The following is a 23334-nucleotide window of genomic DNA, read 5'->3' on the forward strand; positions in this document are numbered from 1 at the left end:
CAACAGACAGCCTAAGCAAAGCTGCAGCCGTGTTTAAGTTGGATGGAAAAGCTGCAACCTTAGAGCTGGCAGGAGACCCCGGCAGAGGGGCTGCTCCTCCACTTTGGATAAACAGGTACAAGGAGTAGAGACGCTGCGGTCTTTGGCTCACCACCGCTGCTGAACAGCTCTGGGGAGTCCCCAGCGGGTCACTGTTCTACTTGACCAGCTCCCCGAATGTCAGGATGCCAGCAGCAGCTTGTGAAAAACATATCTGATGCTCTGGCAGCTCCTCGCTGCTGCCTTTTGGATGCCCGGGGGTGGGTTTGGGTACAGGATTGCCTTGGCAGTTGGCTGATGCTGAGTGGGATGCTGGCAGCAAGGAGCCGTCTCCCCCGTTCCCGATGGATGTCTGTGTTTGGGTCTGCAGGAATGGTTCTGTCACCCCAATGCACCCCCCAGATCTGTGGCCTCGGGTGCTTTGGGCTTGTCCTGTCCTGATGCCAACACAGTCCCAGGTATTTTATGGTTGGACTTGATGATCTTAAAGGTCTTTTCCAACCTAAATGATTCTATGATTCTATAATTCCTGCATCTCCCTAAATATTTATTTCAGCTGCGTGCTTTCCTCTCAACTTAAAACTTCTGATACACTCAATTTTCAGGAGGGATTTGGATTCAGGGATAGGCTTCCACAGCCTTCGGCCTTGGAGGCAGCTGCAGCCTCGCTCTGTCTACAGTCCGGCCTCAACCTCCTCGCACACAAGTCAGCTCCAGTCAAAATCAAACATGCTTTGCAGCAAAGGGCTGGCCCCAGGGGCGGCCTCTGCGCTGCGAGATGTGAATGTACCCGAGCACCTCTCAGGAGAAAGAAGGGGGCTGCTGCTCCTTCCAAGCATCTCTGGCACGCCTCACCCCATCGCTGTGTTAATGCACGCCCTGCTGCCCGTGCAACCAGGGCTTTTTATTTCTACCTCCCAAGTACAGGCCAAGTGGGTGTTTAAAATATAAAAAAAAAAAAAAAAAAAAAAGAGGCTGTTTCAGTGGTAGCCCCTCCCTGCTAGAAGCAGAAGGAAACACTGGGTGAAGGTGGGTGCTGTCTCTCTCCTCAAAAGAGGCAGAGCCGGAGCAGGTGCTGCGCAAACACCTCTTCCAAGACTAAGAGAGGGGTTTCCCACGCAGGTCACAGCTGGCAGCTACGGTACCCGCGGTTTATTGCTCTGATGGTCACTCAGCAGTGAAGTGACAGATGATAAAGAGTGCACCTCTTTCAGGAGGACGCTGCCCAGGGGCACGCAGCTTGGAGAAGCCCAGCAGCAAAGACGGGCGCCGGCTGGGGGGACTCGGTTACAGCCCCTGCTGACCCATCGCCCTTCCCAAACGGGGCGAAGGGCAGCTCATCCAGTGTCAGTAATCCAGAGCTGCTGGTTTCCTGCTCCAATTGCGCAGTGTTGATAGCCATGCCCTGTGAACAACTCCATGGTCCTGAATGCCAGCGTCTGCGGGAATCCTGACACTCGCTGCTGCTTAGGCCTTGCCTCGCTGACCTGAGGCCTGGGAAACGGAGTATTTGCTTTCATGTTGCATCTGCTTTTAAATAAAAACAAACAAGCAGAAGATTAATAGTGAAACATTACAATATTTTTGAATTAGCTTTTGACAACTTTAATAAGCACTGGAAAAACGAGCCTGCTCCGGCACTCACAAAAGGCAGCATGCGCTGTGGCATAATGTGTGTCTCCAGAATTTGACACGGAAGATTATTTCAGTTGCTTCCGTGTTAAAAATAAAAACAAGACCAAAACCCAAATAAACCCTTAGTCTCCTTTTCCTCTCTTCAGACTCCACAATCATTTTGTAAATTATAGAAAGGAAGGCAGAAAAAAGGGTGGCTGCAGTCAGAGAAGAAACGCATAGAAATTGCAGTGGAAGGTGCTTAAATACCTGCCTTCAGTCTGATGTCTTCTTCTGGAAGTCCTGGGTGATCAAAACTTTGAGAAGATGTGGCATCTAAATAAAATCTGGTTTACAGCTATGAGAACTAAAAAAGAAAGGTGCAGAAGTGGTAAGGTAAGGTACGATAAGGATACTTGAATTCAAGTATTGCTCATTCTAAAAGGACAAAAAGTGACTTAGACCATGGAGTTCACCTAATGCTTTAAGATCATTAGAAAATTAATTTATTGTTTCTTTGCTGTGGCTGAACTTGGATGGATTTGGATCAGCTTTACCAGCTTTTCCTTCAAGACCTAAGAGCTGTAATCTCACTTTTCCAAACTCACAAGTATTTCTAAGACATTATCATGTGCAGCATCACAAGTGGTGTGATCAGAACGTAAGTGCTGGTGATGTATTTTCTGCCAGCAGCATAAACACACTTAATTTCTCTTCTCAAATTGCTGTGTGTTTGCCTTAGAGGGGAAAATGTATGCCAAGGCCAGGATCGCTGCCTGGCTCAGCCAGGGTCATGTCCGCATCCCCGTGAAGAGCTGAGAGAGGAAACACGTCCACTTGCTGGATGCATTTATCATAGAATCATAAAATCATAGAATGGTTTGAGTCGGAAGGGACCTCTAAAGCCCATCCAGCCCAACCCCCCTCAGTGAGCAGGGACATCCCCAACCAGAGCAGGTTGCTCAGAGCCCCGTCCAGCCTGGCCTCGAATGTTCCCAGGGATGGGGCACTGACCACCTCTCGGGGCAACCTTAGCCAGGGTTTCACCACTCTCATCGTAAAATATTTTTTCCTTATATCCAGTCTAAACCTGCCCTCTTTTAGTTTAAAGCCATCACCCCTTGTCCTGCCACATCAGGCCTTGTTAAAAAAGTCTGTCCCCCATCTTTCTTATAAGCCCCCTTTAAGCACTGGAAGGCCGCAATAGGGCCTCCCCCCAGCCTTCTCCAGGCTGAACAACCCCAACTCTCTGGATTAATAAATATAACGATCTCTTGTACCAGTTCCTGCTGTGCCCATATATTTACTTGGGTAAAATGAAGGCAGTTCAATCCTTAAAACTAACTTTGTCTCCGATGTAAACAAATGACTCCATTACACTAGTGTCTATTTAACAACATTACATTTAGACAACCAGCAAATATTGGTACTTGACAGCAGCGTGCATCGCTCCGGGAGGCACCGGGCGCCTGCGCTCTCGCACCGACAGCCGGGCTGGGAACGGCGCTCCTGATACAGCTGAGAAAGCGGTACGATAAATTGCTCACCATCGCTGCGATGGCTTCTAAACACAACTCTGCTCTGACAGCTCCCCTCTCCCAGCTATTTGTTTTTCAGGAACGTTCATCTGTGTGAAATGAGGTTAACTGGGACCTGTTAGTCACAGACCAGCCTTGTTTCTCCTGGTGGAAAGCAAAGCTTAATTGCCTGCTCAGGGCATGGAAACCAGACCAGCAATGTAGGTGACCCTGCAACCCAGGGGTACCAAATCCCGGCTCTTGGGTCCTGGAGCATTACCCTGAGCAAATAGCTCACAACCAAGCCAGTATTGTGTATTTTCTGAGGATGCCCAGCACACTGTCAGGCTGCACGGAACCTGCGTTCTTTGGGGGCATTCTGTAAACATTCGGCTATAATTTGTCCGGTTTCAGTAAGACACACTAAAATTAGATTTTGTATTTGAAAGCTGTAATGGTTGTGCAATTTGCAATAGAAATATTCCTTTTATTCTGAAAAGTGCCTTACTACCTTTGATTTGAGGTCTTTGCACATGGCAGGCCTCTGTGGAAGACCTAGATAGAGAAAAGACCTTGACATTTTTGCTCTGTTTTCGGCCCAAGAAGGAGGTGTCTCTCTGAAGGGGGCAAGGCCAGCAGGGTTCGGACCCGCTCTGCCAGCATAATAGGGACACAGCAAGGAAGAAATAAAAGCAGGCTTAGCGCTGAAATATCCAACCGCTATTTCTAATCTGCGGCGTATTTATATTGATCCGCTCTAATAGTGCGCATGGGGCGGCAAAGCACTTTACGTAACTCGTAGGGGGGAAGCCGCTACCCCCGAGCGGGCTCGCGTCCCCCCAGCCAGCAGAGAGGGGCGTTAGCAGGTACGCGGGTGGGGTGGTGTGATGGGGTCGAGGTGGCGTGGGCTTGTGGAAGGAAACTGTTCCTCGTGAGTCTACGAGGAGGCTCTGAAAGAGTCAGCGAGAGGGACGGGGGGGGAGCGGGTCTGTTCAATAGCGCGCACTTAGATTTTCAAACAGCTTCTTAACGCTCCTCCAGCCCGTGCTTGTAGCTGACTTCAGCTGCCAGTTCCACAGCGGGAAAAGAGAGATACTGTTAATAAAAACCAAAACGGTAAAACAAAAAAACCTGCAAAAGAGCGAAGACTGAGGTGACAGTAGCTGCTGACCAAAACAGGGTAATACAGGTAGCCAAATCAAAAAAATTACTGCGGAACTGCTAGAAGTGGGCAAAAAGGCAGGCGGGTTACATAAGGACTAATGAGTGACGGGAATTAAGAGACAGCGTAGGCAGGCGGTGTCGGGTTGTGGGGGGGCTGCGGCCACTTGTGGAAGAGGTCTCGGCATCACTGTGGCTACAGCTGGTCCTTTATCTTACCTGCCAATAGTCTGGCTGTACGTGGCATATTAGGACACGTCTTCCCGCCTTATTCGCTGGGATTTCTTAAACTGTGCTCGGTTCATGCTCAGAAACCTTCTTTCCACCAACCTGTTTATCCTGCACATGAAGCCAGAAGTCTCCTTGCAGCAGCATAAGAAGGGACTCTGATATTTTCCGGTGCACGCCCTGTACTCCAGTTGCTGTCCTGCTTGTGCTCCGCTGCTGGCGACCAGTTCCTGTTGAATAGCTGAAATCAGTAGCATTATTAGAGGTTTCATACCCAGCTTCCTAAACTATGTCAGCTTTCACCTACTGGCTTTTAAAGGCCTGAATTTTCTAAGTACCTTTAGTCTTCCACTGCAGAATTATTTACATGTCTTTTTGAATGTTACCTTAAAATACAATTTTAAATACATTTAATTAAATACATTGCAAAAAATTACATTTTTTGCAAATCCAAGGAGATGCTCAGATTCTCCCTCTTCCTCACTTGAATTTCTAACCTCCTCCTGGCAAGAACACAAGTGGGCAGGGCGTAATCCCGCAGCGGTAAAGACTCTGGTTTCACTGCGACACTGAAGGAAATTCCACATTTCTTTGCATAACTGGTGAAAACTTGCATTTTCTCCAACTAGCTCTAGTGTATCCTGCTAATATTCCCAGTAATCTCTCCTGGATGGTGGTTTTTTTCAAGGAAAAAATGTCACGTTATCTATCATGGATTTTTTTTTGTTTTTTTTTTTTTTTTTAAATAAAATTTGCCGTTCTAGTAGAACTTTATTCTTCTGTCAGTCAAAATGCCTCTGGAAAGTAATCTAAGCCCTCAAGCTTGTTAGGGGCATTTATCCTTCCGTGGTGTTAAACTAGGGCCGTGATGTTGCAGCAGGTGGTGTCGATGTCCGGGGGCAGAGAGGGAAGGAGCTCTGAAACACATCGGCACCTGCTGCAGCGTGCGCCGAGCCCGAATGCAGCAGGGCTCGCGCGGCGGCGGCGGCTGTCCTGGCTGGGACGAAGGCCAGCGCCTGCTCGTGTCAGCCCCACAACAGGGTAAAGCTGAAAATGACGTCAGATCCGAAAATCAATCTCCCGGTCAGCATTTTATCTTGCGTGCCTGTTGCACACAAACTAGCACCGGCTGCCCGTCACCGTCCCAGTGCAGTAGAGGGGTTCCAGCAGGGGAGCGTAAGCGGCACCGAGACAGTGAGGTACCAGGTGAAAGGAAAAAATACCCATTTTTTTCCCACCTGGCAAGTACATGGGGATGTTTTACTCAGCCATCCCCAATCCAAGTAGGGGATTATGGTTTGGGTTTGGTTTTTTTTGGTAAGCCTTCAAAACGTCATGTTTCATCCCAAAGCACCAGTCCTGAGGGCTCAGCTTTCTGTCACGTGCCCCAGCTGGTGGCTTCGTGCCATTCGCAGGTGCTGTTACGCTTCGTTTTGCAACCGTCATTTCTCCTGGCACCACAAACCACGAGCGCTGTGTCCATCGCTTCACCTGGGTGTCAACGTCGTCACGGGCACCGGCTGTTCGCTCAGAGAAACATAGCAGCAGAGCAAAGAGCCGTTCGTTATCGCTCAGCTCCTGCTTGTCCCTTACAGCCTTGGGCGGCTCAGTTATTACCAGTCCCTCGACAGCTTTTGCGGGGCAGGAGCAGCAGCTCAGTGGGCTGGGGGAAGGAGCGGGCTGCAGCAGCGGTGCCCGGCCAGGGGCAAAACCCCTATTTTGAGTACAAGAACAGAGAGGGGAAAGAGAGAAAAAAAATCCTGGTGAGCTCTGTCTGTGCGCGTGGCTTTGTCCAGCACTGGGAGCTGAATCCCACCGTGTCAGATGCTGTCCTGGAGCAAATTCTGGGGGGATCCTGTCTCTGTCAGTTTGGCTCTTGCCTATGTGGCAGAGAATGGTACTTTTCATTATTAAATAAAATGGGAATTTACTAATTTTTTACTATTGGAAAAGTACTCTTACAATTATTTCGAGCTAGCGTTTAAGCACATTGGTTTTGCTTGTTTATATAACCGAGTTCCAATTATGGAGATTTTATTAATATACGTGGTATGCCTGAGACATTGCATTAAAAATGCAGTATTCACTTTCTGCATGTAAGGCGTTTTGTGCAGACTCCAGGCTCATTAATTTGGTCAGACAAAGAGCACTTGGCTAGTGTGGAAACTGCAATGTTTTACGAAACAGAAGTTTCTTTCCTCCTGTCCATTGCTTCATTTATAATTAAAAAAGTAAATCTCAGTAAATCTTGTCACCCTTTTACATAAAATGTCTGTAGCTGATGCATTAAGCTGCTTCCCCGTCATTACTTTGCGAATTTGTAATCCACTAATAGGCTGCTCATCTCATCCACAGCTCGTGATTTGATTCAGTTTGGTGACATCTTTGCTACTGAAGGTGGCTCCCGGCAGGAGCTGGAGGTGCTGGGGGCAGGAGACCCCCGGGGCGACCATGGGCTGTAGCTGCCCTGTCGCCCTCCTTCACAGCACAGGAGAAAATCCCTCAGCTCCTGCCCTCCCGTGGAGCGCCAACCCTCTTTTCTGTGGCCCATCAAGCCGAGCAATGTGCTCGGCTCAAGCTCTGGAGCTTTGCACGGGGACACATCTACTTAAAGCATGAGAGATTTGCGCTGACACTGAAACACACTTGCTCTGTTGTGTTCAAATATCATCTCTCCTGCTGTAATTATGCTGAATATTTCTGACGGAATCACCAGCATATGCTGTTTGCATCATTGTTTTCAAGCCATGAGAAAACTTTATCAGACTGTTAATGACAAGTTTGCTACTTGTGTAACATGTCCCAAGTCTTTCACTTCTTAAAAGCCTGGAGGAGAAGGTCAAAAACATATGATAATGTTTGTATGATCCAAGGCGAGGCTTTGGAAGACCACAATGAGTTGATTTCTAGAGATTGTTTCTGAAACACTTTACACTGACACCGTGTGAAGGCATCTGCAACGGGGACAACCTTTTCCCATCCTGTAGCATTAGGCAGTCCTGGCTGCAGAGCTGCTCAAAACGGGTGGTAAGCGGGGGTGCTGGGGGAGGATAAATAGTCGTTTTCACAAGAATTTGTTTGCTTTTCGGCAGGCAGAGGGAGTCTAAGACTGAATAGCCACAGCCTTCACTGAGCTGATATTTGCTTCATTGTTTTGCCCTGATTTTCAAAGACTTACGTAGGAGGTAGAAGAGGTTTATGAAAACAAAAACAGAAAAGAAAAAGGCCATACTGTGTGCTCATTCTCAGCTGGCGCTGGTGCCCAGTGCAGTGGGTCTGTGATGGTGTGTGTCAGGCCCCCATGCCCTGCGCTCACCTCCTGCGATGCCCGCAGTGCCCTTGCTGTTCTCCGTGCCCCGGGTTCCCCCAGGCCCAGCCCCAGATGCCCGTGCCGGCCGTGGCTGCCGTCCCGCGGGGCTGCCCGCTGGCACCGTCCCGCTTCCCCAGCCCCCCTCCCCTCCGCCCGCGCCCTGGCTCCCCCCGTGCCGCCCTCTCCCCAGAAACCCCACGGTCGCTGTATTTTTTAGCCTCCATTTGTGCTGCTTTGTCACTTCATGAAGTGGGGAGTCACTAAATCTCCCCGACCCGACAGAGGGCCTGATCCTGAATCATTCGGCAAAGAAGGAAGCGGGAACAGCACCCTGTAGGCAGTCATGGAGCCGTGGTGGATGAAGGCCATGGAAGGATGCCGAGGGACACATTTGAAAACACAGACCATGACCTTCTCTCTTCCTGACCTCATACTCTAATGTCCATATGAAAAAATTGCCGAATAAATATTTCCTTAAGCTTTTCTCTTTTTTTTTTTTTTTTTGGAGGGAGCTGCATCCAAATTTTATCTCCAAGGATTTTCTTAGATGAAGCACACTTACTGCTAAACTGCCAGCGGCAAGTTTTGAGAAATAAGTGTTAATCTCTTTCAGTGGGGTTCTGAAATATGATTTTCACGGAATTGTGTTATGAGCACACACAAGCACACTAACAGCTGAAGATAAACCGTGTCAGTTGTGGTTTATGTGTTACAAAGAAGGAATTGGCAGTAAGTTGCCAATCGTGTCAGTTCAGCTTTCACAGCAGAACCTTCCCTTGATTCCTCCCAGGCACCGGGGATGTGCACGGCGTAGAGTGGAAGGGAGAGAGGGGAAATCGCTCACTCCCACTCTGAATTCACCCCCGTCCCACAGCTGCAGTGGGGGGGGAGGCAGCCGCACAGCAAGTGTGCGGGAAGCTGCACTGGGGGCACATCCGTGCCATGTCCCAGCGCCTGGCGTCTCCCCCAGGGAAACGGCCGAGGGATGCTCTGCAGCCAGCGCACCTCGGTGCATTCCCGGAGCACCCGCTCCCCCGCGCCTCGCTGGCACCTCCCGAGCTGGGCAGGGACCAGGACGGCTGTCCGACCTGCCGGTGGGGGTGTGGGGAGGTTAGCGCAGAACACCTCCGATGATAGTTAACCCTGACACAGCAGCTCAGCCCAGCAGACAGCTCGTTCCTAAGAAATCTTCAAAGGAAAGCGTTGTTATCAGGCACCCTGACGCAGTTTTCCAGCAGGGCTTACCTCCACCGGGTTTTGTAAGCCGGGATGGGTAAGTCATCTCCTTCAAGAACACCTTTTTCTTAGCAAGTTCAGCAACTTGGAAAGGATCAATTTTAAGTAATGGTGAACACTTAGGTAATCTATCGCTGGCCGTTCTATGAGTGGCTGGCCAGGCCTCCGCAGGTAGGAACTCGGAGCAGCCCTGCCCGCTGGCGGCCCGCTGGCCTGCGCCCCGAGGAGCTGCCGGCATCAGCTCCATCCCCGCCTCTGCCCGTTGCTCACACCACGGGGGTTCGTCCCGCCTGTGCTTGGCTGGGTCGAGCAGCCGCAGCAGCCACCGCATAGTCACAGCGGTCAAGCTCTCCTCGGAGCTGGGATGTTTTCACCAGGTTTTAGAACTCGGCTTCATACAAATCCATTAACATAAATTAACACAGAAATTAACACAGGTCCACTGACTTTGACAGAGATACGGAAACAGATTTTCGTTTGTTAAGAGCTGAAATGTATCTAGCCTTAGTTCTGATTTGTGTGGCACTCAGACCAGAACCGGGTTAGGACTTTCAGCAAGATGAAGTTAAAAAACAAAAAGGGGGGAAAAAAAGAGCATTGCATTGCTCTTGCATTCATTTTCAAGTGAGCTAAAGTGTATTAGCACAAGAAAAATGATGACAAATGCGGTGCTGAAGCAAGTTTCCTGACAGCTGTTCTGTGTCGCTGCAGCGGCTGCGCTGCCCGCGGCGCTGGGAGCCCGGCGCGCTGGCGGAGCACGATTCCGCCCGAGCGCCCCGTGCCCGCTCCCAGCGCAGCCCGACGGCCCGGCTGCCGCCAAGGGGAAGCTCCTTCCCCTTTGCCCTCCTCACCCCAGGGAAGGGCTGTGTCGGGGGGGTCAGCCACGTCCCCCTGCCGCCAGGGCTGGGCACCCTCTGCTCTGAAACCAAACTGCCCCTGCCTGCCGCGTCTCCTTGCGGCGGTGAAGAGGGAACAAACAGAGTGGAAGAGCAAGTTGTGGATTTCTCCCCAAAACTGTAGCCGAGCGCAGACCTTGTGTTCATTTCCTATGACATCCCAGTGACTCGAAAGTTTTGACTGAGATTTCCGTTCACACACTTGATGGTCTTTTGCATAACTGCAAAGTGTAGCAGAAAGCTTAATCTCACCATGATGAACAGTAAGGATGGGCAATTAATCATCTGAAAAGTATGCTCCCCGATGAAACACAGTGGAGAATGCCTTAGCAGAAAATTTTTAAGTGATACAAATAATGATGCTGATTCTTTGGATGCAAACATTGGCAAAGTACCATTTCCCATTACGTCAATATTGATAAATGTGCCTTGAAAACCTATAGTACTAGAGTTTAAAAAATAAAATTAACTTGCAGCTAAGAAATTAAGCTGGTTTAATTTATATTTATTGTTTAAAAACAGCCATTAAAAGCTTCTTGTCATAATTTATTCTTGAAATGAGTCTTGCCTTGAGAGTTTCCATAGTTACAGATGTTTCTGATTTTGTAACGTTAGCACAATTGACATTTACTGCACAACGAGAACCTCTAATTGATTTTTCTACATGGAGAAGAGAAAGCAAGTGCTCGGCAATAAGTGTGGTGCTTAATTGCCGGTTTCTGGGGACGCAGTGATGTAACCGTGCGCCAAAGGACTGCAATAACTTGAACAACAAATGATAATGTTCATAAATAATTTGACAGATCGCAAGATAATCTTATCAGCTGAGAGCAGCAGCTGAGGGGTGCAGCTGTGGCATCCACCGCCGACCCCAGTTCTGCCCGGGAACGGCCCCGCAGGCGTTACAGCCGCTCTGCAGCTCCCACCCGGTCACCCCGCGGCGGAACAGCCCCTCGGGGCGCAGGGCGCCGCGCCGTGGTCAAGCGTCCTTGCTTCGTACATGAGGGTGGAAAGTTTGACTTGCACGAAGTATACCCACACTAGAAACCTAAATCTGAAATACAGGAAATAGTTTGGGGAGAAAGGAAAGAATGGGAAGACGGCACAAAGAAATCCTGCAAGGTGCCTACAGCAATGACACCTTCTCACGAACTTAAAAAATAGCACGGGTGCCCCAATTCCCACCCCACTTGCGCTGCAAGCGCCTTGGGATGGTGGAGAAGCCTTTTCCATGCTGTTTGTTCAGCATGGGTAGGTGTTTGCTAGGCTGGCGGCCTAACCAAGCACATCAGCTGGCGAAACCTGACAGTCTAAAGTGGAGATCCAAAACCAGCCGGGGGCAGCCCTAACCTGACAGCCGGCCGCAGCCTGCGCCGTACAGCCCATCGCAGAGCCCTGCCTGGTGCCGGCTGCCCCCGGGCCTGGCTCTCGGCTTCCCCCGTGGCCAAAATTCCTCTGGCCACCAACATGGTAGGGACTTCAACTGACCTAAAATGTTAGCGATCAAGGCAAAAAGTAGTTTTGCTATTCAATTTTTAAAAATGGTATTTTTAAATGTTTGAGCTAAGTTAGCTATATTGACAACAATATTTAACTCATAAATGTGAAGATCTGGTTATGTAGTGTATTATTTTTCAGAATTGCCTTGTTCCATCTTCATAATAAAGGAAAACGATGACTCATGTTGTGGAGAAACAGCATCGATTTATACTGAGAAAAGTAAATCCATTCTCCATTTCTCTAACTTGTGGGACTGTCACTTCAGTAAAATGTGTGAAGATTTTTAAAATGTAATCTTGTTTTCTGAAATTGCCTCTCACTAGGACATTCTTATTCCTTCTTCCCTGGCTGTTTGATTATTTTGAACTACTTCTAATCAGGCAACAATGGGACCAGGAAAGAAGTGTCTGGGGGAGAAAGCAGGGTGGATTAAAGCGTTAAGGCTGTAGCAAATCAGGAAAGATTAGGATTTTCAATTTATAGTACCAAAGACTAATGCTTCTGAGATTTGTAAGAGCAGTTTAATGGGCTGATGTGAAGAGCATCAGGCTAAACTTCTTATCTCCTTAAATCTGTTCTCCTCATCTCCCGCTGTTACCCAGATACAACTTATTTTTTACTGTTTTGAGGGATTCAGAACATGAGATAAAAGCAAATTATGTAAAGAGGCATATGGTACAGTAGTTTGTGGAATAAATTCTGTTTGCAGACTGCTTGGGGATGTTCTGGGTTCTAGTAAAGAGATGCTGGAGCTGTAAGCGGCTGCACCTCTGTCAGGTGGGCTGCAGTCCTGGGGAAATCTTGGGCAGCATTTTCCACAAACCTTGTTCCTAGTTAAAGCGTTAAAGATAATGAAAATTCCTTAAGGAAACTGAAATTACTTAAGAAAAGTATTAAATTATGATGGGAAAAATGCACAAACTCAAGCTGGACTCCAGGGTACTTTAAGAACTAAATTACAGTTTTCATTGAGTGGTGACATGAGCTTGTTTGCTGCATGGAGAGTTGCCTGGGAGTCCACAGCACTCATAAACTCAGTGGGGTTGGATATTAACCACAATCGTACAGCCTAACAGAGGTAACTGGCAAGTGGAGATGGAATAAAGGTGATCTCTTACAGAAGCCCTGCTGGAAAATGAAAAAAAAAAAAAACCAACACAAAACCAGCCTCTTTTTAAAAGGAGGTAAGTCCTTCCCACAGTGAAATAAGTGCAAGAGCAAACATTATTCTGCTTTTTTCCAAGTCTAAATACAAGCGAAGGCATCGTGTTAGTGACAATTGGAGCCCATAGTGTGAGACAAGGAAACAGCTCTAGAAAAATATGGAAAACAGAGCAATGCATTGAAATATCCATGAAAATGCCCATTTGGGGGGACTGAAAGGGATCAGCAAGCAGTGAGCCATCAGTGAAATCAGCACCCGCAAGAAAAGGGAGTAAAATACCTGGAGAGCCATTGCCCTGTGCCAGGGGAAGAAAATAAACATTTCCCAGCAGCTTCACAAAGCTGGAGTGCTGCCTTGTCCCTTCCAGACAGGACATCTAAAGCCCAGGCAGAGTCCCTCCGCTCAAAACAACCAGACAATACTCGGTCTAAAAAACTTCCGGAGCTGATAAACATTTTGTGAGGTGTTTTGGCTGTCAATGTCCTACCTGAGCACTGCTCGGCTCTGCGGCACACCTGCCTTGGCTCAGGGTCTGCCACAGTTCGAAGGAGGCCTCCTGCAGATGGTTCCCAGGGGTTGTCTTGGAGCATGAAGAGCAGCACAGGAGAAATATGTCAGTCCTTAAATCCTGATATGACCAGGTGATGGGGTCTGCAGTCGCATGCCAGCAGTATTGAGGACGCAGTATCCTGACAGCGAACAAGCCCTGACGGGCCGTGTGAGATGTACGGAAAGCATCAGCGGAGAGACCAGCACTCAGGTTCGCTGTGGAAAGAGAAGGGAGAAAGAGACAAAGCAACAGGACAGAAAAATTGCCTTCAGCAGGCATCCTGGGAGGCTACAGGGGTACTTTTGTGGGTACCAGATGTTGGCACGCTGTGATATTTTAGGCCCCTGCTCAAAGATGTGTATCTCAAAATTCAAGCTCTTGATTAACCAGCAACAATATCGCCAATAACAGTGAGGGCTAATTAGGATTTTCTGTTAATTTCTATTCTGCAGCTTCCATGCTTCATTTATAGCCCACAATAATGCAGACCAGGGAGTTATTACATGGGTCAGGAAAGGAGCCCAGGTAAGCCAAGAGAAACAGCAACTCTACCCAGCACTGCCAGCAGGAATGAGCGGCAGTTACCTGCCCTGCCAAGAGGACCTTAAGTCAAGGAGAATTTCAGAACGGCCATTCAGGAGGGCACAACACAGCACGGTGCAGCGCCCAGGCTCTCCCAACAGTGACACTGGAAACACCCTGCAGATGACTGGCAGAAGGCGTCACTTGCCAGCAAGAAAGCGACAGAAGTGGCTGCTGTGAATAATGCTATTTTTAGTGGCACTCACTGCTCAGCACCCGGCTCCCTTCCTCATTCCTCGCCCACCGCTGGGCAGTGCAGCGCGGGGCTGTGCTCCGGGGCAGGACTAGGTGCCCCACCTCAGCACCAAATGGGCGGCTGGAGGTCTTCCAGTCCCACTTTCCTCACCAGTTCATACCTCAGATGTTCAACCAGTATTTGTTTAAATTGGTTGATCGTAGCATAATTAATTTGTTTAGAAGGCTGAGCCAGAAAGTATTTGGCAGCTGGATAGGAAAAACTAAAACAAACAAACAAAAAACCCCCTTAAACCATAAAGCATTGCTTAATTCTTCATCCTTAAGCACAAAACACCTTAAAGAAATCATTAGTTCTGTAAGAGTAACAAGGCAAGAGTTGTTTTGTTTCCAAGCTACAGGTTTTTTGGTGGTTATTGCTGTGTCCATGGCATGGAGCTTCTGCATTCACTGACACCGAGTGCCCAGGAGCCTTGGGTGTGTTCCCCATGGTACGTGGTTCGAGTCAGGGTGGCCGAGCAGAAGCACGGTCCATCTTTTCCCTGTGTATTAATAACAAGGGCAAGACAAGAAAAAACATAATCAGAGCTTTCATCTCTGTTCTCCAAGAGCAACTGTGTCATTTTGGCTATAGATGTACAGTCTGCATGCATACGAAATATAAATGTGAAGTAAGCGAGAGAAACTAGTTGGAAGAAAATGTTTAATGTTTCCCATTGGGATGTTTTCTACACAAATGCTGCAGTTTGTGAATTTCATGCTGATTTGATTGTTGATGCAATCTGAGATTGATAAACTCTAATTTTTATGCTGAGGTACCAAGAAAGTGCCTCGATAGCCAGAGAGATGGTTGAGCTTTTTGCTCCTCAGGACCTACGTCTCTGCTGGCATTCGGATAACCCCACGTGGCAGTGGGGACTTGCAAGGGCTCTGGCTGCAGCCGCGTGGTTAATCACTGACTGTGTTACAGGCAAAGTGTCGGTGTAGCCAGCGGGTTTTCCAGCCTGTGCTTCTCCCCCAGGGCAGGACCAACTCTACTTCTTTTCCATGGCACGTGCTTGTTGAACTTGCACCTGGGAATCTCCAACAATACGGACACCGCAGAGTCCCTGGAAAGTTGTTTCCAGCACTCAGCTGAACTTACGCTGAGTTTCCTTGTGCCTAAAACAGACCTTTCTTGCCTCAAGTTAAGCATGTTGTTGCTTGTTCTGTTTGCTCCAGGGAGTAGACAGCCCCCTGCCCCTTTATGATGTCTCTTTGAGTGCTTGAGGATGGCCACGTCTCCTGTGGTTGGCTTTTCTACAAGCTCAGCAACCTGTCTTCCCATTTTCCCCCTTAGGCTGTGGTTTCTGGTCATTCTCCGTCCTGTCATCAGGACTTTGAGCTCTGCTTCCCTGCCCTTCTCTGCACAGCTGATGTCCACCGGGCCACCCCAGGAGAGGTCAGCCCTGCCAGATGGCGAGCAGTTCCCTTCCTTTCCTCAGAACAGAGAGACAGCTATCAGATTTGGGGTGAGTGTGGTCCTCTGCCTGAGTGAACCCCAGTGATTTGCTCCTGACAGTCCTGACAGAGAAGGGAGCATGTGCTGTGCAGGGATGCCTCTGCAGAAGATGGCCAGCCACCATCGCTGGACGTGGACACCCTGGGTGAGCACACTGCCCAGCCACGGCTGGGGCGTTGGTGTCTCCGGGATGGTGCCAACCATGGCCCGGCCCAGCGTCCAGCTGCGCCACCACATCTTCCTCACACAGCTCTGCCAGCGATCCCTGCTCCCCCCACATCTCAGAGCTGGGATGCCTTCGGGGAAAAAACTGCTGATGCTGCAAAAACCTCACAAAACTTCATGTTGTAGATAAACATCTCTAAGGGCCCAGGCTGAGAATCCCATTCCGGTTTTACTTGTGTCCCAAGACACTTGAACAAAAGTTTTCAGAAGGGAAAGACTAATAAACCAAGACTGCACTTCTCCGGGCCTCTGCTCCCGAGCTGCTCAAGTGAGCTGGTTAAAATTAGCAAGGAATGTGGGACGGAGGAGCCCTGCCTCGCCTTCGCAGCGCCCTGCAAAGCCTGCGGCGCCGCACCGAGCAGTCCTGGCTCTTCCAAAAAAGGCGATAACTGGCTCTCAGGGCAGATTGGGTCCCCCGTGCTCTCCGCACACCCAGCCAGGGCACTCTGGGCAGATGTGGGGCAGGTAACAGCCTTCAGAATGAAAAATGAGCTCTCTAGCAATGCGAGAGGAGGTCAAGGTTTAAACCTCAAACTCCAGTTTAAATATTGAGGAAGGAGTGGGATGAGGCATTCCAGGGTCCTTTTGGGCTTAAGGGGGTTTTTCTACACATCACTGAATATTAATGGAACGCTGAACCGAAAAAGGTAAACGGAGGCTGTTCAGTCACGGACTGCCAGGAGCTTGCTGCATCCCAAAAAGGAGCGTGGATGGAGGGAGCGCCTGGGCCGTGGCAGCAGCTGCCAGCGTGCAGCGAGGTCAGGGAGGCGTCCTCTGGAGCATGTTGCAGAGCGAGGTCCTACAATCTGAAGAATGCAGTAAAAAAATCAGCACAAAACGTCTGTTTTCACGATACTGATGGAGCTTAAAGTAGGTCTGGGGGAGGCCGGGAGGGGCTCGGCGGCGCGGGGCCCGGGCAACCACAGGCCGTGGTTTTGTGCCCCGGCCTCTCCCAGCCGCGCGGTGCCCTGCCGGCCCTGAGCCGCCTGCTGCCGGCGCAGGCAGGGCAGCAAGGTTTCCCGGAGGCTTCCCAGAATTTGCTTCTTTTGCTGGTTGAGATGGAGCAAGAACAGGGATGTCTAGCCACTACCTGACTTTGCTTCCGCAGGCAGCAGCAAGGCCCCAGCAGGTGCACCCTCGGGGCAGGGTGTCCCCGACCTCCAGCACCCCCAAACATCACACCCGAGCAGATCGTCTGCTGCTGCTCAGCAGGTGCCCATTTGCAAAATTGCATGCTGGTTTTTCCTCGTTGTTTCCAAGCAACAAATCATCTGTACTTTGAAAAAAAGCCCTTCTTTCTCCTCAGAAAATACAACGATGGTGGTGTATGTGCCAAGGGACAGTGCGCCGTAGCTCGGCTGCAGTGCCAGCTGCTCCATGTATACCTGTTGTACTACATAGCATTCACCAAGACACAGAAAAAGGTGGGGAAAGCCTATATTGTGAGATAACCAAGCTCACATCCAAAGCCCGGATTATCTACTAAATCACTTCATTTTTCTCTTCCCCTGCTATGCCTCTCCCATCAATTCAGATTATAAGCTTTACAGGAGTGAGGCCATCCTACCTCTGTAACAGCAGCACAATGAAAAAACACATATTTACTGGAAAAACTCCAACACACAGGTACTTCTTTGACTTTTTTTTTCCCTGCAACCTGTATTTATTTACGATGGGAGTTCAAAGCAACAGCACTCAAGTGAGCAGCTCCCAGTGGCAAGCCAGAACCCAAGGGCTCTCTTTACTATTGCTGTTCTATTTTAAGAACAGGGCATTATTTTAAATATATTTCTTATGTTTGGTTTCTGTCAGAGTCAGTTTGTTTAATTAATAGGCATATTTATTTACTGGAAAGAGGAGGAAAGCAAGAGTTAAAAGGATACAACTAATACAGCAAATATTAATCTTGTCCCCAGCAAAACCACTGGCAGCACCTTGGAATTTTTTCAACTTTTCTACAAGGCCTTTAGGTTGTAGTCAAAATAATGTCTTAATCTGAGTAGTCCCTGCTCCAAGGTCTGCAACAGTAAGGGCTTGTGCTGAAGAACAGTCTTTGCCACAAAAAGTAATGGAACTCTTTGGGCAACTCAGGAACTGATGCCAAAAAATGTAATTCCCATTTATCTCAAAAGGAGATTCCTTATGGATGCTCAGGACCTATGGCATAGTCACTTTTCTGATTTAAAAGGCAAAAAATCTCCAGCAGGAGAGGACAATAAATCAAATTTAATTTAGTCTCCTCACTTTTACCAAACAGAGTGGCTCCATCCTGTTTCATGGAGACCATTAAAATTAAGAATTGCCTTTGCTGAGAGGTGACACAAACTTTACATTTCCATGAAAACTGAATTTTGTGTTAAAAAACAAACAAACAAACAAACAAAAAACCAACAACAAACTGAAAACTCAGCTTTTTCACTTGGGTACTCCCATTTCTCTTTAAAGAGAGTGCCTCCAACCAAACATCCCACATGAAGGAAATGCACTTGGAAGACGTTAAGTCCCAGTGAAATATTTGCACTTTGAGCATCACGTTTAGGTGAAATGTCATTTCCTTGAAAAATGTGTCAAGTGGTGAAGATGATTAAATCCTGAAGCCAGTCCCTAGCCTGCCTCATGGTCGTGTCCACCCAAGGAGCGGTGTCGTGCGGGGTTGCTGCTGGGCGGCCCTTCGCTGCCACGCTGGGATGTGCCCTGACCCCCGGGACAGCCCAACCCAGCTGGGTGCTCGGTGGGGAATGGGCCTGCACCACCCGCGCACGGGCCTGGGCTTTAACGGGTACGCTGAATTTTTGGAAAGTGGACTGAATGCGAGATTAATCTCTGAATATTGGTGCCTGAATCCAGAAAAAAACACGAGCTATATGTGAATTACAGTGATGACTTACAAAAAGTAGACCACCTATTTTTTAAGTTCTTGGCGACCTATTGCCATTTCTCTACATACTTACATCAGTGCAGAAAAACATCTGATTTTTTGTTCACCTAAATACCTTGAGGTTTCCTGCCGTTAAAAAAGAACAGTAGTGTCTGAAGTTTAAAAAAAGTAAATACTGTCAATCTGAACACCAGCTGGCTGGAGATACAGGCCATAATTTGCTTTTAACTTTAACATCCATGGTTCCTATACAGAAGCTAAAATTGACACTGACAACCTTTGACCACCCTGACAGTCCCACTAAATGAGTAAGACTATTGACATAAGTGATAACACACATGATTACTGCAGTTTATTTGAGGTTAATGATTTATACAGTGTAATTGTACAGAGAAGTGAGGGATGTTTATAAGCCTTTTCTGAAGCTGTGTGAAGGCACAAGATTTGAGGCACTCGAGTAATTAGCAACATATTTCCAAAACATCCCTTGTCTCTTGACTCACACGCCTGAAGGGAGAACGCTTGCTCACTTTCTTGATAATTTCCCTTTTGAGTGCCCCTGGACACTGCCTTGCATCTGGGTTGACAACCCAGAAAAGTGAAATTAATTTGTTCAGAAAATAAAACAACAATTTCTTTGCTCACAGAATTTGTCAAAGAGCTTCGTTTCTCTTTCATTTGCTTTACAAAATGTTAATTTTGCTTAAACATCAACACATAGCATTTTGTCAAAGAAAAGCATTTTATTCTCATTATGATGTTTATGTTAAGAGGAAAGAATGAGCAGGTTTGTGACAAGAAAACATCTGAGTTTTTCAAAGAAGAGGAGCAAGCTGGGTGTCACGTATTGTTTTGCCACGTTCTCCTATTTGCATGTCAGCGTGATATTTGTAAAAGGTTTTCAAATAAGATGCTTGAGATTCATTTTTAGCCCCCAGCTGAATGCAAGAGAGGCATGGTCCTGCTCCTGCCCGTGCAGCCGCAGGCGATGCCTGGGCAGGCACTGATCAGCCTCCCCAGCAGCCTCCCGCGCGCTCGGCTGTCTGAAGGAAAATGGATTTGACCACAGCCTTGTTTTGAAGAAGAAGCCAAGCAGCTATCTGATATTATCTTTCATAACCTGTTTTCAGTAACCCTGCTCGAGCTTGTCAGAGGTTTTCTCTCTGCTGCGTGAGCTGCTCTGCTCTCTCCGTAGGGAGAGACGGTGCTTTTCTGACGGTGAGCTCCTGTGACTGCCGTTCCCCGGTTTCGGGACCATGGTTTGGGGTGCAGATGGCAGCGCCCCTCCTGCAACAGCCCACCTGCTGTGACGGTGCTCTTGCTGTGCCATCGCGCTTGCTGCGCCACGTGCAGTGTCGGGAAGGCGCTGCAGGCATCTGGCAGGACCTTCCCACCTGGACTCAAGCTCCTCATCATCAGGAGAGGATCCTACCATCTCCTGCCACCGCAGAGGTTAAGGGGGAGTCCCTGCCCTGCCAGTGGTACCCGCCCCGCGGTGTGCCTGTGTGTTCCAGCCCCAAGCCTGTGCTGGCGGGGACGCTCCCCCTCACCAGCCCTTGGTGGCCCTCCAGGGTCCTCCTCCCCTCCATCCCCTCTGAGAACCCCAAGAGCCAACCTGTCTCCACCAGCATGTACTGAGTTGAATTTCAGGCTTTACTTTACTTCGGGCCAGTACTTCTAATTTCTTTGATGCTGGTCTGTGCTCACCTTTTTGCACATTCATTTTGCCCTTCTACTGTTTTATATGTTACCTAAAGCCAACACAATCACACCAGGGAGGGAGCTGGCTTGCTTAGCCCTGGTCTTTCTGTCCCCCAAACACATGCTTTCCTGGGGACCCAGTTGTTTCTCACCAAGTAGCCGAAAGGATGCTTGCGCTGAGCCCTTACTGGTCACCCTGCACTTTCTGTCCTGGCAGGATCTCTGCTCCAGAGAGATGAGATTGATGCCTCCACCTGTCACCTGCATCAGTCCTCTCTTCTGACATCTCCAGCCACGCTAGTCAATTTAAGACCCTGTCAAATTAATCAGGATTAGGCCTTGCTCTTTCTTGAACAGGCTGATCATTAAAGGAGACCTCTAATTTAGACAAGTTGGTGATTCGAGAGGTGAAACGTTTCCTCTTATAACAATAAAACAGCATCTGGGATGCCTTCTAGCTAGAAGATGGTGGAGCCTGATCTTTAGAAACCCAATGATCTGTCTGTTTTGATAATCCTGATCAGCGCTAATTTGAGCAGCATTTTTACTGCTCCCTACTATCCTCTATTTTCTTCTTGCTCCCTTTACCATTTCCCTCCATCCGATATGCTCCTCTCCCAGAAAGGCAGTGTTGGAAAAGCGGATTAAACTTTTACACGGGTGGTTGCGAATAAATGCCTGTGAGAATTTACTACCTGTCAGCAGTTTTAGCTTATCTCTTGAAAAGTGCTGTCTATGTGTGAGATACGACAGTCATCATCGCAGGCTTATCCATCAAGAATTTATCTTCTTTCTTTAAGTATATTGATTCTTCTTGATTTTGTTTTTTCTTTGCTTCCTTTGTCATTTGTTGTTAGCAAAGGCTGATAATTCTGAAGCTCAGTCCCTGAGCAACAAATTGTGGGAGGGCTGATTTGTCTCTGAAATAAGGCTACAGAGCTGCAGCCTCCAGACATCGGCTGTGGTGCCACCATCACCAGAGGCTGCTTCGGGAGAAAGGCATCTGCCACACAACTTTTTTTTAGTATCCTTTTCAGGAGAACTAATGAAGGCATCTCTGCAAAGGTTTTTTTAGGACCCATTCCCAGTAGCTCTTCAAACACGAATACTACAGCAGATCATCAGCAGCTGGATGCAGAGGCATGTAAACCAGCCCTTACAGAGCACCAGTGCCAAAACAAATAAACTCATACGGTGGGAAAGCACAGGGCTGCATCCCAGGGGTGAGCCCTGCCCTCAGCGAATCCTTTCCAAGAGGCACGCTTTCACTGCAACGTAAATTTTGTTTTACATTTACTTCACTGGATGTCCTGAAAGGCCAAATTCCCTGATATTCAGGCGCAGTTAAACCCCCTCTTGCTTGTCCTTGTCAGCTGGCTGCCTCCTGAAGCAACACGTGACTGAACAGAAAGGAATTGAGGTAAGGGTGGATATATGTTTATGCATTAAAAAAAAAGGACACAGAAAAAAGAGACAACATGAGTCAATGTTAAAGTAGTTGCAGAAAAGAGCACAAAAATAACTTCTGTGACAGCGCCAACATCAAAGGCAGTATGTGATGAGAGAGAGGTCACAGAAAGCACAATTAGGCGCAGATAAAAGCATACCTGGGGCGAGGGAGAGAAGAGAAAGCAGAAGAGCTCGGGCACAGCAGGTGCGGAGTTGACTCCATAGAGACTGAAAAGCCCCGTCTACTTAGAAAATAGTTGCAACGGGAAAACAAGCATGCTTAAACCACCCACCTTTCTTCTTGGAAAAGAGGACTGGCGGGTGGATTAAAAAGCAAATCAGTCTCTGTAAACTTCCCTTGTCTTCTCTACCACAGCCATGACAAGCATTTTGGTCATGGTGGTACATTTTTTGATACTTGCTTATATCCTGTGGAAAAACCCCAATGAGTAAAGTACAAGAGCCCGAGATGCGTTCCAGTGTGCCTGTGCTCTTCCAGGCACTTGTCTTGGTGCTTCATTTTTCTGAAGCCGAAAGCTTAAACTCCAAACCTCATACACTACACGAGGACTGTGTTTGTGCTCACAGTGACACGGACTTTGGGCAAAAGGGGCAGGCTTGATTTCTCCAAGGTAATGCAAAGCCTCCAGCCAGGCAGGAGCTCAGCAGTGCTGAGTCCCTGAAAGCCACAGCCCATGGGGCAGTCGCCGACGCCGGTGTCTCTGCTGCCCGATGCACATGAGATATGGGGATGTGGCTGAGAAGTACAGAATGGTTTGGGTCAACACTATGCAAAACCATACCTGCTAAGTCTGTCAGCAACCAGATTGATTTGCTGAACAGTGACAGAGCTTCTCTGTAGTAAGAATAAAATTGTTTAAAGAATAGCTGTTTTATATGAATCAGAAAAAAAAAAGAAGCAGAACACTAATTTTATTTGTCAACACCAGCATAGAAGGAAGTGCAGGAAAGAAATCAGTTAACTCATGGCATCTGAAGGACTCAAGGGGAAAGTAGGAGGGGTGCAATCTAGGAATACTTGAATCTTTTTTGCCAGAACTGTGGGCTGAACTTTCCTATTTAAATGTGTCTTTAATGTCTTTATATAATTAATTTCTAAGTTGGTCACCATGGTACCAATGGCAGACTGACATGAATGAAAATAGACATCAGCAAAGACGAGACTGGAGAGTAGCTGGATGTTGGTTTTGCAGTCTCTGTTGGCCTTGGATCCACCAGCTCCCAAGAGAGTGAGTTCCTCTGGCAAGGGCTGATCACCAAGCTGCAAAGCTGCAGGGAGCAGGGCACCCTCTGCCTCCCCAGAATCGCCTCCCGGGGATGGTGCAAAGCTCTTTTCCATCAATCTGAATTTAGGACCCCAGTCCCAATGTCTTGGGCAGGGAAGACTGATGGCTTTATCATCATCTTCCCATGTTTCCTCCTGCCGATGATCAGCAAAGGTAGATTTGCTCCCACAGTAATACAAAACACCTGCTTTTTTTATTTAGTCGGCAACTGTGTAAGAAATAAGTGAACCCTCACACTGTATGTTCCTAAATTCAGCATCTCCATTCCCTTCTGTGCCTC

The sequence above is a fragment of the Phalacrocorax carbo genome, chromosome 12 (genome assembly GCF_963921805.1).
Source record: "Phalacrocorax carbo chromosome 12, bPhaCar2.1, whole genome shotgun sequence".
In the NCBI taxonomy this organism is placed as follows: domain Eukaryota; kingdom Metazoa; phylum Chordata; class Aves; order Suliformes; family Phalacrocoracidae; genus Phalacrocorax; species Phalacrocorax carbo.